The 18,378-nt window shown below is 41.5% G+C and overlaps 1 long non-coding RNA gene across 1 annotated transcript; it reads left to right on the top strand.

The window, feature by feature from the left end:
• The first annotated feature begins 14,427 nt into the window (after positions 1-14,427).
• On the top strand, positions 14,428-16,956 carry LOC102156398. Its single transcript, XR_005378192.1, has 2 exons — positions 14,428-14,560; positions 16,666-16,956. It is a non-coding gene; the product is annotated as an uncharacterized LOC102156398 (long non-coding RNA).
• The last annotated feature ends 1,422 nt before the right edge of the window (positions 16,957-18,378 follow it).

Genomic DNA, 18,378 nt, shown 5'->3' with positions numbered 1-18,378 from the left:
TAAATTATATTAATTATATATAAAATACATATCTTATATGCATTTAAATAGAAAAACCACTTAAAGCTCCCTTCCCAGTCTGGTAAATGAAATTTTTGTCAGCAAGCTTTATAGAAAATTTACTTATTGAGTAGAAGGGAATAATACTTGCATCCCATTCCAAACTTCATCAATTATCTGTCTCATGATCACCTATGAGCTGAGCATGATAATTTAAGGTCTACTAGAGTCAATGCTATTTTACAAAGGAAGTGTTCACCATCTTTGAACATGTTTCAGGGATGGTTAGGCTTGGCCACACAACCTTAACCATGTTGCTGGGGCAGATTTAATTTGTTATGTGGTTAATAATCTACCTCATACATACTTGAACAAAACTGGAAAATCTTGTCATCTGGTTGCCAGATGCTCTAGAGAAAATTGAGATGAAACCACTGAGGTTCAGATAATGCTTTACTGTTTTTATAAGCTTTCTCAAGGAGATATATATATATATGTATTATATATATACATATTATATATATATATATAATATCCACTGAGAAAGTTTGTAAAATAATAGATATATTATTTGTGTGTGGGTATATATATATATATATATATTCTGACTACCTCTTCAAAAATATATGAGTACATCTGGTACCTAGTAGGTCTTAGTAACTATTAATTGAACGTGAATCTAGACTTAAAATCACCAAAAACTGGATCAATGTCACTGCTGCCAACACTCTACCAAAGGAGCAGGCCTGTATCCTGGACAACCCAGGGAACCTTTTGATTCCTGGTTTACGTTGGAAATTCCAGTGGCAAGCCCTGAGATATCAAATTTTAAGGCAACACAGTTTGGTTTGGAGTCTCTGGGAAGGCTTAGAAGAGGAACTTTATCTGTCTTCTAGAATACCCTTCAGAGTGGACTGGAAATACCTCATACTGCCCTTCCAGAGGTCCTTCTGGATTAGGCAGGACTTTTAAGACTCTTTACAGAGAACTAGAATCCCTTGGGATGTCTTTGGACTAGGATGAACTTCCAAGGGATGAGAAATCTTCGGCTTTAAATTGCTGGAATAGCATGCATTGAATCACACAAGATCACTTCTCATTGCCAAACATCAGGGAGCATGCTTCTTACTCCTTAGTAAATCACTACATCCCTAGTCCAAAGGCCCCCTTGAGATCTGGGAAGGCGGGGCTGGAAGTGGAGGGTCTGGGTGAAGATTGCTACTGCTTTGACAGAAGGTCACTCACCTAATTGAGTGGAAGGAGTAAGCAAGTTCTTGCATTGCTGTGCACCTTGACCAAGTTCTTCAACATGAATATGCCTCAACTTCTTCATCTGTATAGGGATCAGAATGCCACTTATCTCACAAGACTATTATGAAAACCAAATGAGATTATAAGAATTAAAGAATCTACACATAACAGGCATTTAATACATCTCAGTTCTCCTCACTGTTCCCTCAAATAGCTCCCTCATTTTTTCCCTTGGTGGTCTCACACTGTGTGCATACACCCAAACTCCCTTCTCATTCACCGTTCACTTCCATTTTCCCTGGGCTCCATGCTGACAAGGTTTGCATCTCCCACCTCATTTCTATTCCGTTTCTTGCCCTTTGATTCTTGAGGTGCTCCTCTGCTAGTTTCTCTCTCCTCCTGGGTACTTCTCTCAGTCCAGTGTTTTTATGCGCAACCGTTCTGTGATGTTTCTGCTCTTTCCTTCAGGGGGCCATGCGCCTTTTGTAGTGCTGGGACACCTGGCCATTTGGTCCTTGGGAAGCAGGTAGACAGTGCTGGCAGAATGTCAGCTATCAGGTAAGCATTGTAGGGATGCACTGCCCTTCTGGCCAGGCAGGGAGGACAGCACTGTTGCTTGGCTGTCCGTGCCTGCAGGAGTGTAGATGAATCTGCTACCTGTCTGTCTGTAAGTGGTCTTGTGGCAGCAGGAGGAGGCAAAGGTGAAGTCAAGTGCTAGCTCCTGCCTACAGAGTACCTTCATACTGTGACCACACATATCAGGCAGAGGTAGGAGAAGCAGAACAGAGAGAACCATATAATATAAAGAAAAAAACCTGAGGGTAATGAGTGAGTTGATCTGATATGCATTTATATCAGCTCTTCTACCCAAAGGCATTCAGGTATCAGAATGTGGTAGCACGGAGAGCAAGGTAGCAAATTTAAAGAAATGCAGGCTGGAATAAGAAAACACCAGGTAATACTCTGTGCCCTTCCTTTCCATGAGGTAATTATGCTCTTGGGAGAGATGCTGAGCTATATCGGTTTTAGCACTGTTCTTCAAACTGCAGTTCCCAACCCATTAGAGGATCATGCAATCAATTTAGAGGCTGAGAACCAACATTCTCTAAAACTTTTTTACTGAAGTATAATATATATGATAAAGTAAACAGATCATACATGTATACCTCAGTAAGTCATTTACATATGTATATATCCACAAAATCAATACCTCAATCAAGATATACAACATTTCCAGCATCCCAGGAATTTCTTCCATGTGACTGCCCAGTCAATACTCACCCCCTCCAGAGACAACCACTGTTTGACTTTGATAACCAGAGGCTAGCCTTGACTATTCTTAATCATCATGTACGCAGAGTCACACATACAGCTCTACTCTTCTGTCTGGCTTCTTTACCCAGACATTATACCCATATGGTAGCGGTTCTTTTTCTTTCTCTTTCTTTCTTTCTTTCTTTCTTTCTTTCTTTCTTTCTTTCTTTCTTTCTTTCTTTCTTTTTTTTGTAGCTATGCAGTATTGTGTTGTACCAGTATACTACACTTAAAATTTTTAATTTTATTGGTGATGTTCATTGGGCTTATTTCTGATTTTGTGTTATTATTTTACATGTTTATTATAAGTCCTCTGGTGGACATATGCACTCATCTTCTTGGCTTTGTTCCTAGGACTGGAATTGCTTTAGTAAATGTTTAGCTTTAGTAAATGCTACCAAACATGGAATACCATAGCCACTGGGCATAGACCATCCTCACGGCTATTTAAATTTAAATGTGGCTTGTTTAAATTTTACTTTGAAATAAAATTTAAAATTCAATGCTTCAGTGACATTGAGCTCAATAGCCATGTGTGGCTAGTGGCCACCATATGGACAGTGTAGATATAGAACATTTCTATCATGTTTCAAAAAATGAAACCAAATAGAAAGTATCAGAGTACATTCTATAGAGTAAAGATAACCACTCTTTCATGGGTCTTATGTTTCCATAATATATACGTGGATATCTGTACTTGGTCATAGTGTAAAAAGTATTTTTTCATATGTATCATGGTAAAGACTGAAAAAGATAGAAATTCTTTTCTTTGGCTAGCAATGTGGGGAGCAGAAGGGGGAAGGGGAGACTGCTAGAAAAAGGATAAATAAGGCCTTTTGTGGACCAAATGGGATCTTTGTAAACCTAATGTTTCTTAGTATTTTGTACAAAACTGTAGAGAGCACATATTAGTTTCTATAGGTGTATACAGCTGTCCTATAGTTCCATCCTTCTCAGTGAATAAGAGAGACGAGCACTGTACAGCTGTAGACATTCTCAGGTATCCATAACCATTCCAGCCCCATGTATCTACTCTCTCAGTGAGAATTTCCTGGCCTTGCATGGGTCTGGTTCAAAGGATTACTTCAGTGATCCACTGGGTACATCCAGGATATTCTGTAAGACCAGCTACCTAGAAGAGAACTGCCTCTGGAAAGTCAATATCAATGATCAGTGAAATGTCAAATTAGTTTGCAGGCTTTCAAACTCCAATTGAGTGCCATTTGGTCACTCCTTCTTCTGGTAGTAGAGTACATTGCAGATGGACTTTGAAAGCTCATTAAATATAAACTGTACCCTCCAATTATTTTGAATGTACAAGTTGTTCTCAATATGAAATTATTTCTTTAGTCAGTGAGCAGTAAGCCTTACATAGTTGTAACAGTTGAAAGTATTCAATAGATACAGAAACAGAAAATCAAGCAATTTCTCACAGTATTCTGAGTAAAGTTAGATAAAACTCTTGTAAATTCCAGCACACTTACACAGATAGCATCCAATTCTAATCTGGTCCCTTGGAGCCTATCTCTGGCCCTAAATGGGTTGGGCAAGCCTTCCACCATGGGTCACCTGCCATCCCAAAGCCCATGGGGCTCTAATTTGATTCCAGAGGCAGGTTTGCTGAACATGTGTCAAAGTTTCCTGGAGATGCTAGATTACACCAAAGACAGCATCATCTTTTCTGAATGCGTATTGTGTAGATCAGCCTAACTGAACAGACTGTGAGGATTTGGTATCGAGATCTTCCCTTATCCACTGACATTTTCCTTCTCTTCAAGAATATTGATAGCTAAGCCTTTCTTTGACAGCTGTGTTCTCGAAAAGTCATGTACATCAAATTTTGATACACTGAACCATGGTTCCCCTTCTCTAACACTCTAGTCTCAGTTTTATAAATGCTCATTTTCAACTGCTGTCCAATAAGGAATGACTTCCAACAGTTAAGCTTACCTCCCTCCCTCCCCTGTCACAGAGAGGATTATAAATAACCCCTTTCAAGTGTTGGGATGATGGCAGGATGCTATTTAGAATCCTTTTGTAAAGTTGAGAACCTTATCATTTACCATTTTGTGAGTTCAGGTCTTCAAGATTAGGTTTCCTTGAAATGAGGTATGCCTTTATCACTAATTCCAATCTGATCTACTATATGGCTTCATTGTCCCCAAATCACACAGAACTGGTGACCACCACATTTTATGGAGCTCATCTTCATAGTACCAAATCATGAATTATTATTGACTTAATCAGAATTAGTGAGATGAAACTTATTTGTCAGCTCTGTAATCTATTGTTCATTGGCGAATTCCCCTTTAATTAATCTTAGGCTGATAAGAAATCTCAGAGATGTAGTCACTGGTTTAGACTGCTTTGTCTGAGCCCTAGCCAGAGCACATTTATAGAAGATAGAATCATGTGTTCTTCAGCCAAATGACTTGTCATGTTCTACCCCTTCACTGTAGGCATATCAGAGAGGTGCCATAGCACAAGAATCAGACAAGAATTCAAATCCCAGTTATGCAGCTTCCTTGTTGTATAACCTTGAACAAATCATTTAACCTCTCTGAACTTCAGTTTCTATAACTGCAAGATGGGATGATAAAACCCACCTCGGAAAGTTGTTGTGAGGTTCTATCAGAAAATATTATCATTGTGCCTCACACGTTGCAAGCACTCAAAAAGTGGTCGTGATTATATTATTTTCAACTGCTGTAACTAGTTGTAGATATTAAGTTCTGTGATGGAATTTAAATAAAGACATGCAATAGGACTGGAAACATAACCTCAACCCTCCAGTTGAAAGCTACAAGGAGGACGTCCTCTATATAGGCAATGGAAGTGACTTCAGTTGGATTATTATACACTTTCTATCCAAAACATGGCTATTTGGACAGGAACCAAAATGAAGGCCTTAGGAGGTGATGAACTAAGCAACCAGCTGCCATTGCATAGCTGTGTTAACCTCATAGCCATACCCTTTCAGGCCGAGAAGGAGAGAACATGGGAGACACAACAGATTCTGCAGCAGGACAAGTCCTTTTGACCGGAGAGATCAATGTGGCTCATATCCCTACTTCCTACACAGCTGTGCACAGGCCTGTTTAATCTGATAGGAGGGCTAGTTTGTAGAATTACTACTTTCCCAACAAAGGATGGTGCCGTAAGGAAGAAACAAGACGAAAAGACAAAATAAGTGGATGTCATTGTAAGTGGAAAGTGTTTGTTCTAATGAGTCATGTGGCTCTAGCCACTTATCAGGTGACATCTCTAAGAGCCATTTAGAGTTCCCAGAAAACCTTTTGGCACACTTCTGCTGGGACATGAGGGCTGGACTGTAGCCATTCCATAAAAGCACAAAGACATTCTGATCAGAGAACATCAGCAAGAAAGAGTAGAGATATTTTTAATTTGGGTCCTTAGACTTCATTCTAGAAGTAAATTGAAAAAAAAATACTTTAAATCAATACCATATTGGATTGAGAAGATCGCATATTGTCTGACATTTTAAGAGAGTAATATTACAGAATCTCACAGAAATAAACACTGCAGCTGCCACCGAATCAGGCATTCAGTACAACAAGACAACTTTTGGAAAGTCCTGTCCATTGGGCAAAGGACTGCCCCACACACTGTGCTTTTCTAGAACAGTGAGCTCCCTCCATGTCCTATTTGTGTCTCTTTTGCTTGAAATACTTGTTATTAATTCCTCTCCACCTTACTGTAACACAGCCATACACAAGACCAGTGGTCCTCAAACTTTAGTGTCCATGGGGATCATGTGAAAGGCTTGTTACAGCACAGATTGCTGGGCCCCATCCCCATGACTGTACTTCAGTAGTTCTGGGGTTGAGTCTGAGAATTTGCATTTCTAACAAGTTCTCAAGTGATGCTGATGCTGCTGGTTCTGGGTTCACACTTTGAAAATCTCTGCTTTAAGGACAAGTGCACACAGCTTGTGTTAATGATTGGTTGCATGAATGAATCAGTGAGTGAGTGATGAATGAGTGAATGAAAGTCTTCTTTGCAGCATCTTTGTTTTTTCCATTTTTAAAAGATTTATTTATTTATTTCAGAGAGAGAGAGAGAGAGCAGGGATAAGGAGGAGCAGAGGGAGACGGAGACAAGCAAACTCCCCACTGAATGGCGAGCCTGACATAGGGCTCAAACAAGGAGCCTGAAATCATGACCTGAGCTGAAATCAGGAGTCAGATGCTTAACCAACTTAGCCACCCAAGTGCCCCTAGCAGCATCTTTAATATCCTTAGGACTAATGTTTCTGCCTATAGGTATATCCTCTGCAAAACACACTTCCTACAGTAAAGGAAGGTTATTATTTTTTTATTTGAAGACGATCTTTTTCATCCTGCCAGACCAAATACCCTATGATAAATAATAGTTTAGTCTCTCTTGCTAATACCAGGGCACATGAAGTTCTCAACTGTGAAGGTGCCAGAAGTTCTCTGGATTCAAAGTGTGTATATCCAGATGGACAGACTGGGGAGCCAGACTCTTCGTTGCTTTCTCTGCTCTAAAAATTCTTAGCATTTCATCTGAACACATCAAAGCAGGCTGGGATTAAAGACGAAATGAGCTCGACGCTACAAAAATGGTGCCAGTTGGACACCATGACACTCCAGCCTGGAGAAGGCTGGTCTTGGGCCATTGGCCAGCTGGGACTTCACCTGGAGAGCCTGCTGCTGCTGTCCTGTCTGTTGGCCTTGGTGTGAACATTTTTCACCCAAATTGGGCCACTCCTCATTCTTGAAAACAGTGGAACAGCAGGTTCTGTCAACTGTGGTTGTTTCCCGGCTGTCTATAGACATGTTTCATAGCATCAGGTTTGCTCTTAGATCATTTTAACAATTAATTATATTTTGCCATTGTAATAGAATGACATATTTCTATAGAAAATACAGAAGAGTAGATAAAAGGGAGAGATCACTCATATTCCCACCACCCTAAAATAGCCCAGTTTACATTTACATTATATCTATATATTCTGGTTCACTTTCTATGCTCAGGATTATTTATTTTCTATATAGATATATAATGAATATTTGTTATTTCTTCTGCAAAACACACTTTCTACAGAAAAAGAAAGCTATTTTGTTTTTATTTTTTTTAATTTTTATTTATTTATGATAGTCACACAGAGATAGAGAGAGAGGTAGAGACACAGGCAGAGGGAGAAGCAGGCTCCATGCCGGGAGCCTGACGTGGGATTCAATCCCGGGTCTCCAGGATCGCGCCCTGGGCCAAAGGCAGGCGCTAAACCGCTGCGCCACCCAGGGATCCTATGTGCCACCCAGGGATCCCCAGCTATTTTGTTTTTAAAGACTATCTTTTTCACTCTGCCAGACCAACTGACCTGCAAAGAGTAGTTAGTCTCTCTCGTTAATTCCAGGGTACATAAAATTCTCAACTGTGAAAATGCCCAAAGTTCTCTCTTTGTAGTTCAAGAATGATTTTGAAAGGTATATTTGACATTTTCCCATTTAAAAAAGTTGATTTTAAAATGTGTTTATTTAGAATCATAAACTGATTTGTATTCGACTTGTTTCATGTAAAGGAATATTGCATATATTTCCCAATGATAATATAAACTCTTGTTGAATTACTTTTAAAAGTTCCCTGTTATTCTTCTTATTTAGATCAGTGATAGCCAGAAAAATAAACAAAAAAACTCCCAAATCCAAAAATAAAATAATGGTAAGACAGAAAGTAGGGAAAGCAGGATTGAATTCTGAGCACACGACTCTATGGCTGTTTCAACGATGCAGTGAAAAATGACATCGTGACTATGAAAATCAGACCAATCAGTTAAAAAATTAATCCTTAAGCCCAATAATAAAGTTTTTAAAAAAGTTAACTTTGAGGCCCTAGTGATCAACTTGAGTAAGAGCTCATTTCTACAAATCACCAAATCATCATCAGATATCTACATCTTTTTGGGGAGTAGATACCAAGATGGGTGGCCTCTGGTCTGGGTGATATCCACTTTATTAGTCTGCTAAGGCTGCTGGAACATGGTGCCGCAGGTTGAGCGGCTTACACAACAAGAATCTATTCTCTCATAGTTCTGGAGACCAGAAGTCTGAAATCAAGGTGTTGCTTCTGGGATGACACAGCGTTCCCTTCAAGAAGAATAGAAGGTTTGGTTCCTTCTGGAAGCTCTGATGAGGAATTCATTCAATGTCTCTCTTTTAGCGTCTGGCAGTTGCCAACAATCTTTGGTCTTCTCAGCTTGTAGACCTATCACTCTGATCTCTGCCTCATCTGCCTCCACATTTACCTAGCCTTCCTCTGCCTGTGTCTGTTCCAGATTTCCCTTGTCTTATAAGGTTGCCTGCAATCAGCTGAAGGCCCACCTTAATGCAGTATGACCTCATGTTAACTTTATTTTACCTGCAAAGATCCTGGTTCCAAAAAATGTCACAGGTACCTAGGGTTAGAACTTGAGCATATCTTTTTGGCAGATACAATTCAACCCCAAATGACTGCTTATTATACTCTGCCATCAAAGCTTATAGCAAATGGATTGGAGCAAGCTCATCTGCAAAGCTGAGTTCTTTTTTTAAAAAAGATTTTATTTTATTTATTTTAGAGAGAGACAGCATGAGAAGAGGGAAGGGCAGAGGGAGACCAAGAGAGAGTTTCAAGCAAACTCCCACCTAGTGCAGAGCCCGATGTGGGATCAATCCTCCCCGCCCCCCGCCAAGATTATGACCTGAGCCTAAATCGAGTCAGACACAACCAACTGTGCTACCCAGGTGCCCTTGCAAAGCTGATTTTTAAACATGTGATGGATGATCACTTAGAATCATAAACTAACAGACCCTTGCAAGAGAGCCAGTCCCGTGAGAGGGAAGAGACCAGGATAAGCCCCCATAGTGCTCACTCTTCACCCAGAGCATTCCCAGTGCCTTCCCCATTCTTTAAGACAAAGCAGGAGCTATGCTATTAGCACTCTGAGAATGAAGAAGAAAACCAAAAATATACCTATTTAAAGCTCTAAGTAAGTGATATGTTACCAGACTCACCCATCTGTCCTTATTTGGATCTCTCCTTAACTACAACTGGTTACTCCTTCAAATTTAGACCTTAACCCCCATCGGACTGGTTACTGTTTCCAAACACTGGTTACTGTTCCCAAACACATTTCACACATATTGCAGCTTCCCTGGGAATGGCACAACCCAAAGCAAACCATTTGACAAATATGAGGCAAAATCCCCATAGCAGTCCAAATGAAACAGATTTACATTAATCCTACACGTTGACTTTCTCCTAGACCAAAAGCTAAAAGGCTCTAGAAGCTGAATCTAGTAGACTGAATCTACTTTACATCTGGATTTCTTTAAATTTTTTTGAATATTTTATGATATTTTCCTGATTATTTGTGGAGTGTAGAATGAAGAGTATATCTTGATCTGACTCTCCTCTAACTACCTACATGTTATCTAATGTAAGTATGTATACCTTGCAGGTGATGGGTTGATGCTTAGTAATTAATTGCTGATTAAAATTTATCTGAAGAATAATAGTGTGATCCTTTAAAAATGGCCCCTGAAGACAGAACCCTTTCCATAAAGCTGTGTGACATAAGATTGAATTATCTACCTTTCTGCGAACTGGTAAAGATATCTTCCTGGGACGCCTGGGTGGCTCAGCGGTTGGGTGTCTGCCTTTGGCCCAGGGCTTGATACTGGGATCCAGGATCGAGTCCCACATCAGACTCCCTGCAGGGAGCCTGCTTCTTCCCCAGCCTGTGTCTCTGCTTCTCTCTGTGTGCATATCTCTCATGAATAAATAAATAAAATCTTAAAAAAAAATCTTCCTGACTTCTTGAATCTGAATTATGGACAAGAAGAGCCCTTGGCAGCTGCCATCTTTTGCTTCCAGAGATGTTGTCAAAGATAGTGGAAAAAGCATATCCATTCTTATGACAAAAGGACTGAGGACCTTTACATTCAAGTGTAAAGAGTGGGGGGGAAATTTGCTCAAGCTAATACAATAAACGCTCTGAAATGTCAGAGTAAAACAAACAAACAAAAAATGTCTTCGGGTGAAAAAAATAAATTCTTGGAATCTGCATATGCCTACCAGCTTCAATCTCAGAACGCACGATCAGAAGAAAATTTCCCCTGGGAAATCAATATCTTATTGGTACTACCTCTGAACCAGTCAGAGTTGTCAAATGAAAAAAAAAAAAAAAAACTGGCAACCTTGTCCAAATGCTTCCTGCTATGGGGATGCATGTGATTGAATTATGTAGAGAGACTGTCAATCATATATTTATTTGGCTTATCATGCTCAAGTCTAGAGTTTGGTGAGAAGTCAAAGTGACCTCATGACCCCCCAGAGTTCCCTGACTGAGTGATGTCACCCCTCTCCTTGGGGGATTTCTGAATCCCCTCCATGAGATGAGGGCTCCTCTTTGTCATTCAGAACAACACATGCTCCCCTGGACCAACGCTGGGAACATACAGACATTTAAATGGTTGGCCTGGCATTCAAAAGTTGAGCAAGAGCTCAACTCTTTGTTCAAGAGCACAAAGCAAAGAATGAGTGGGGAGGAGCAGGGTGAAAATGTTCACTTGCCCCAGCGTGGGGAAGTGAGGTCCTGTGAAGGGAGGGGGGGGCTGTGCTGGTTCCAGACTCAGGGCCATGTCTCTCACCACGTGCCAGGGGAGCAGGGGCTCCCCTTCCCCACTGTGTCTGCTGCTTCCCTCCAGGTCGCCATATGGCTGGCTTCTCCTGTCCCATGTGGAGGAGATGCATTTGTGGGGGTGAGTCCCTGCTCCAGCACAGCATCCTGACGGAGGACAGAGGCAGATAGATGGCTTTTCAAATTAGATTCTGTGGCTTGATGAATGACCACTTCCATAGACTCCTATTCATGTGTCCCTGGAACTTCTTTCTTCTGACCACAGATTTGCTCTCAGGGGACCCCTGGGATACTCTCCTGACTGGGAGAATTCCCGGGCTAGCAGGTCAAAGAGGAGCAAGGGAGAAAGTTGAGTTTCCTATCCTGTTGGTGTGGGGCGGGCAAGGAAGATGAGCTTTGTCTTCAACGGGAACATCACATCTGTTGTAGCTTTAGGGCTCGATATTGGGTGTAGGGCTAGTTATTGGCCAAGGCGTGAGACCAGATTTATTTGTAATGCCCTCATTTCTTCCTAGCTCCCCTACTCTGTCTTAGCAAGCCCCTTCACTACAACCATTGCCCTTGGGCTACCCCCAGTTTGATTCTCTCCAAACTGCAGCATAAATCCCTGCAGTGTTCCACATTCCAGACTTTTTCTGATTTCCTGTCCCTATTAAAATGTGCTCCCTCCGCTGTCTGATAATAGGGTTTTGTGTTGTCCCCCACCTAAAACACAGGAATGCTTTGTAAGGCTCTTCATTCTTGGGACGTGGGCATGGGGAAAGAAGGGCATTCTGCCTTCTGTGTGCTTTGTGAGATCTTTATATATAATAGATGACTGAGTAGTTTTGAGCTGCCTGGGAGGCAGAAGATACTATCTCCATTTTCTAGAAAAGACCCACAGAGGTCAAGAAACACATTGAAAATCTCACCGCCAGTCCAGAGTGGAACCCGGATGCTAGCTCAGTTGGTTCAGAAGACGTCTATCTGTGTTCTTTTCCAACTTCCAGTCATCTCTGATGGTGAGAACCTTAGGCTGGCGGGGTCATGGTGGGCTAGCCCTGAGTCTTCACCTGCTTCCTTCAAGTGATTGCTGGGAGCTGCCTTTTCTCCCTCTAAGGAGCCTTCAAGTATCATGAGTGTGGGATGCATGTCCCTAGTGCCTGGCACATGCTTGAGGAATCAATAAATTAAATCTAATGGGTATGATGCATTTCTCTGAAATGCACTGCATGTGGGCTTGTTCTGAGTAGAGGACCTGGATCAGTGGCCTTGTCACTGGAAGAAGATTGGGCTCCATTCCATCATGACAATGGACATGTGGACAGAGCCTGTCTAAACAGCACAACCAGATCAGGAACACCAGGTTGACTTTAGGGGCTATTCGCTTCCTCCTTTCCATAGACTACACAGCCTTTGAGAGTTAAAAGAGAAAGTGAAAACACATCTGTGAGGTTGGTGATGCAAGAGCTGCAAATTTAAAAAGAAACATCACTTCAAATGTGAAAAGTCTGGAAAATATTCTCTTTTTTTTTTTTTTTTTCGAAAATAGTCTTAATCTTCTGATCCATGATAAGAATTTTTTAAAATTTCATTTACAGAGAAAAACAAAATAATGAACTTACTCTTAAAATCAATTCTCAATTGTTCCCATAAGAAGAAATAGAGTTAGCATCCATGCCATATTCTCCAATAGCATAATACTAATACCATAAGGAGTAAATTATTTCTGTCTCTGTTCTGGAATATGATCTACAGGCAGTGGCCATTCCAAACTGAGGTCTGAGAAAGATGTAGGCAGGTAGTTTCAATAATCTATGCTTGTCAATCATGAATTATTGAATCTCTTTATTTAACAGATATTTATTTAGCGTTCACCACGTGGCCCTTACTCTGTTATTATTTCTCTTTAATAATGTATGTGCTTGCAAAATGACCCAGGGCACTGGTTATGCCCCCGGCCTTCAAGGAGCTCCCGTTGAGGGACTAATAAAAGATTTAATAAAGCATGGAAGGAAAGAGAAATGTAAGAATGTGAAGCTCTTGCTTCTAGGTCACAATTCTAAGATCAGAGTGTGGGATTGTGGATTTCCCCAGGGTCTTCTAAGAAGGGTAAAACAGAGAACGATAGTGAAAAATAGTAATTCACACGGCTGCTTGTCATGCCTTGTTCCCTCCAATTCAGGCTAGTATTAGAGCAAGCAAAGGATCCTCTGAACAGGTGTGACTGTGTGTGTGTGTGTGTGTTTGCCAAGGAGAGGTGGATATTGGGGGTGGGTGTAGGAGAGGGCAAAGGTTAGCTATTTCTGAGGACCCCACTCCCCCTAGCATCCTGGTTTTCTCTGCCTCCACCAGGCTAATAATTGTTCATTATTGCCTGGATGAGTATGGTTTGAACCCTCTGGGCTGCCCCTAGCTTGCCTGACCTGGAGTCCCAGAGGTGCCCTGCAACAGGAAGTATCCTGGGTGGTGACTAGACTACCTAGTCGAGAGCCACAGCTGTCAGGTGGGGCCTCCTGGGGCTGGCTCAGGAGTGACGGGTGCTGAGCAGTCAGCTAGTTGCTGATTACCTCACCACATGCATTCTGCTCCCTGTCAGTCACCTGGAAGGAAGGGCTGGGCCAAATTTACCTCTCCTCTAGGTTTCTGCTTAGGACTATCTTGCTGCTGGCTGCTTCTATCCCTGCCTGGAGCCTCCCACTTATTCTCCAAACAAAAGAGACCACACTGGGATTGTTTCTACTAGAAACAGTTTAGAACATCATGTTCTCATTCATTTCACCAACCAGCACAGGGCCCTACCAAGGACCCCACACTGCTCTTGGGAAAGATGAATCGTAGGAGCTCAAGGGACAGATATATAAATAAAAAATAATCACAACAGGCCATAATACCTACTCTATGGTTTCATTTATATGACATTCTGGAAAAGACCAAACTAGGGAGACCCAGAACATGATAGTGGTTGTTAGGGGCTGGGGGAGAAGCATGGTATGGGGAGTGGGGAGTAATATAACTATGCTAGTATTGGTTATGCTACTAACTGCATTGATTAAGACTTGCAGAAATATCCACTAAAAAAGGGTGAATTTTCCTGTATGTATTATAACTCGATATTTAGAAGAAGAAAATAAACCACAATAGAATGCAGCAGTGTGCTGCAATAGCACAATGCACAAAACGACACAAAAGAGGAAGTAACCAGCACTTCCTGGAAGGGAAGGGGGAAGGGGTCAGAGAAGCCTGGCTGGAGAAAGGAGCAGCTGACCTGTGATTTGGAAAGATGATGCCAGTTTGCGAGAAAGACAGAAGGTGTAGATGTTCCAGGTAGAGGGAACAGCTTGTGCGAAGGTGTGTGGTCTGGGCAGCAAGCATCTTGGGTCCTGTGGGCTGCTTGTCATTTGGTGCCACTGGTGCATCGGTGGGAGTCCAAGCAGTTCTATACGTGGGGCTAGGAGTGGGGACACAGCTGTTTCTTTTGCCTTTCAACATTTTCTTATTGTGCTAAAATACGTAGAGCATAGTATTTGTCTTTTTAACCACTTTCCAGTGTACAGTTCAGTGACATTAATTTCATTCACAGTGATGTGCTGCCAGCACCGGTATCTGTTTTCAAAGCCCTTCTGGTCACATGACCCTGAGCAGAACCCCCTGCCCATTAAGCACTAACTCTCCATGCCTTCCTCCCTCACCCCCTGCCCAGTCCCTGGGAACCTCTAACCTATATTCTGTCTCTGCGCATTTGTTTCTTCTAGATATTTCATGTAAGTGAAATCATATAATATTTGTACATTTGTGTCTGGCTTACTTCACTTAGCATATTTTTGCTTTGTTTTTAATGAGGCCTTTGGATTAAGAAGTGGGCCCTGAGAAAATGCTCTCATTTGAGAGTCAGAGGAGAGGGCAGAAGGAAGCCTGGTCTGAACCAGAAGAACTCAGCGCTGGGCCGGGGTGATTTTCTGTAGGTGTCCTTGCATGGCTCCCCTCTTCATTAGGGTCAGACTTGAGCAGGGACACCTCTGCATACCTGCAACTCACCTGCACCTCCGTAGACCCCTGGTGTCAGAGACTCTCACCCACAAATCTGTTGCACATGGCACCCTCACCTCCTACAAAACTGCAAAAGGAATTTTTAAAAAGACATAAGAAAATAAGTGACCAAGAATTGCAAATGAGGCAACCCGAGAAGCAGGATTTGGAGTTAATTAGCCCTTGAACTGTCAAGCCCAATTGCTTCCAGTGAGTTCTGACATTTCTAAGAATAATTAAGAACTTGGCTGTCACATTTCACAAAGGCCCAACCACGACGCGAGCAAGTTCTACCTGCTTTCCCCGCATAATGTCCAGAAACACATAGAGGAGGATTATACCCACTGCTAATTGTAAGTCCTTGGGTAGAAGTGCCATGTTTTTCAAGAACTTTTTGTATTTATATACCAAAATATAATGATCTTCATTTAAGGAGTGGATGTGAGTGACAGTGGGGGTGGCACTTTATTATCACTGATGATAATAGCTAACATTTACAAGTGTTTACTACATGCCAGACGCTATTCCAAGTGCCACAGGAGCCTATGAGGTGGAGATGTAGGTATATAATAATAATAATTATATATTGCATATTGTATATAATAAATATATTCATTAATATCTATTAAACAAATATGTATATCTATATATAATCTTCAATTAATAGGTGAAGACACGGAGGCACAGAGAGTTTCTACAAGCTTTTCAGGGTCACAGAGTCAAGGTCAAAGCCAGGCAAGCTAGCTCCAGAACTGGTGCTCTCAACAACTGTACTTACATGTCTTGTCTCTAAGCTATGCTGAGTTACCCTGCCATTGGGAACAGTCAGCTTTTCTGGTGTGCTTCGTTAGTCTTGTCAGAAGCATTTATTAATCACAAACTTATACGTAATTCTGGTTCCTTGCCCTCTAAGAACTATTTTTCAGGCAAGAAATAAATTCTTCTATAATATATTTAACTCATCTCATACTCAAGTGATTACCTCATGGTTATCTTCCACTGTCTTCATTCATTCATCAGATATTTATTGGGCATCTACTATGTTCAAGGCACTGTATAAAGCCATGGGAGGGAAACACAGATTAATTCGAAATAGAGTCTGTCCAGGAGAAGCTTCCATTCCAGGTGAGGAAGTAACCCAGAATACTATAGTAAGACAAAGTAGTATAATACAAGATAAAATATGATACAAGGTGATATAACTCAAGGTAAAAAGTGGTAAGTACCTAAGAAAGATATTTATTACTATGGCTGTTCAGAAGAGAAATTACTTTAAAACATCTGTGTGTGGGTGTGTTGTACAAGGTGGGGAAAGTTGGTGGAGAGAAGATGAAAGGAGGAAGAGAAAAAGGAGATTTATGAAGAAAATGATGAAACTGGCCTTTGATATGGACTGAATTTTGTCCCCCCAAATTCATATGTTTCAGTCTCAACCTCCAGTACCTCACGATGTGGCAATGTTTGGAGATACGGCCCTGAAAGAGGTAATCAAGCTACCATGAGGCCCCTCCGGTGGGCCCTGATATGATATGGCTGGTGAACTTGTAAGAGCAAATCCGGACACAAACACAGAGAGATGACCATGTGAGAACTCAGGCGGAAGACAGCCATCTGTAAGCCAGGAGAGGACCCAGGAGAAACCGCTCCTGCTGACACCTCCATGTCCAATTTCCAGCCTCCAGAACTGTTGAGAAAATAAATTGCTATTGTTGAAGCTACCCGGTCTGTGGTACTTTGTTATGGCCACCCTACCAAATGAATACAAACTAAACTTTTTAATGAGAGGATTTGGACATGGAGAGATAGAGACTAAAGGGTGGGAATTGGGGAAGGGAAGGACTATATAGAACAACCAGATTTTATTCGGTGGATAATGGGGAGACATGGCAGGCTTTGTGAGCAGGAATGACCTGGACAGCAGTCATTCAATTTATTCAATTCATTCAGCAAACATTTCCTGAGGACCTGCCTCATCCCAGGCATTGTCAGGAGCCACCTGGGAGCTGCTTTATGAATAAGATGCCTTAGCACAGGGCTCCTTCATAGGACTACACATCTGGGCGGGGACAAAATGGAAAATGAGCTAGACTGAGGAAAGCATGGAGGTGGAGAGACTAGTGGGAAGCCTTTTATTGTGGCCTGATTTAGTGCTTTTCAATCTTCTGAAAGAGGTTAATATGACCCCCAGGGAAGTGTCCACCCCACCCCTCCTGGCTCTGCTCCTAATCATGGATAACAGAGGCTGTGCCTTGCCTCTGAACATCTCTAACTGGCCAAGAAAATGTGGTTGGTTCTGTACTTTGTATTATGGGTATATGACTTTTAAAAACGTCTTTCAAATATGAATTCTAAAACTGAGTTATCTTTTCCAAACCACACATTACACCAGGAGACTTTGAAACAACCCTTCCCTTGACTTCAGCCAGCCTATCCCTGAATCTAAACCACAGAAATGGTCTTTTGATAACAAACAGCATCTCCAAGGGATAATGCTTGGAAAAAACAAACAATCAAAAAGCAATTCAAAACAAAATAAATACATTTATTTTGGGAGTTATATGGTGACAACTCTTCCCTCAGGGTAATAGGTAGACAAATGGTCCCCCAAAGATGTGCAAGTCCTAATCCTTAGAACCTATGAATATATTACTTTATGTCGCAGAGGTGATTAAGTTCATGGCCTTGAGATGGTGGGATTAGCCTGGATTATCCATGTGGGTTTAATCTAATCCCATAGGTTCTTCAAAAGACACAACCTTGCCTCGCTATGGTCAGAGAGAGATGTGACTATGGAAGAGACATGCAATGTTGCTGACTTTGAAGATGGCAGAAAGGGGCCACAAGCCAAGGAATGTGGTCAGAAGTTGGAAAGATAAGGACATGAATTCTCTTCTGAGCCCCCAGAAAAGGAATACAGCGCTGCCAACACTTTTATTTTGCCCGTTGAGACCCATTATGGAATTCTAATGTACAAAGCTGTAAGATAATAAATTTGTATTGTTTTAAGCCACTAATGTGGTAATTTGTTATAATGGCCATAGGACACCAAGATACTCCAGTTACTATAACTCAAGTCAGGCCTGCTTCTTTAAACAGTGTAGCTTTTCAAGGTTGGCCTTTGCAGTGACTTCCAATTCAGG

This window comes from Canis lupus, chromosome 25 (assembly GCF_011100685.1).
Source record: "Canis lupus familiaris isolate Mischka breed German Shepherd chromosome 25, alternate assembly UU_Cfam_GSD_1.0, whole genome shotgun sequence".
Taxonomy (NCBI): Eukaryota; Metazoa; Chordata; class Mammalia; order Carnivora; family Canidae; genus Canis; species Canis lupus.
The sequence above is the reverse complement of the archived record's forward strand: the minus strand, read 5'-3'. Positions and strand labels throughout refer to the sequence as shown.